The sequence below is a fragment of the Cicer arietinum genome, chromosome 2, assembly GCF_000331145.2.
Source record: "Cicer arietinum cultivar CDC Frontier isolate Library 1 chromosome 2, Cicar.CDCFrontier_v2.0, whole genome shotgun sequence".
NCBI classification, from domain to species: Eukaryota; Viridiplantae; Streptophyta; class Magnoliopsida; order Fabales; family Fabaceae; genus Cicer; species Cicer arietinum.
In genome coordinates, this window is record NC_021161.2 from 5431744 (window position 1) to 5432434 (window position 691).

Sequence of the window (691 nt, forward strand, 5' to 3'; positions counted from 1 at the left end):
AATGAATGATTCATTTACACATTACTTCTATTAAGAAAAAAGTAAGTATAAATATGAAGTCAATAAAATGATACTTTTACATAATTACACTACTTATTCACCGTTACCATAATAGCAAAATAGAAAATAATTACTTAAAAATTACATAAAATGTTAATTAGATGATATAATTAAAAATAATAATTAATATTATGTTAAGAAATAAGTATTCATTTTTAAATAATGTTTTTTATATATAGATAGATCACTAACTGATTCAAAAGACATATATATGTAAACCATCTTCAAATTATAAATTTTTTATAATCTTACTAAATTCGTTAAATCTAACACACCTAAATTTTTTGTTTATAAGAAAAAGTAAAGATAATGTTCAAGATTACATAAGTATAAAATGTTTAAAAATAAAATAAAAAATAGAGGTCTAAAATTCTACCACTAATGAATTTCAATATCATTAAGTGATTTTTTTTAGAATAGGTACATAGACATGTTATGATTATGAGAATTGTTCTAGATTAGTTGAGAATTGACATAACAAAACTTGAACCAATAGAAGCTGTGAGTTGAAATTGCTTTTGCTATAAGCTATCAATTGGACGTGGTTTTGTTGCTTTTCCTGTGGTACTTGTATTTTCATTTCATATGTAAAATAAATACAATTAACTTATTGGATATATATATATATATA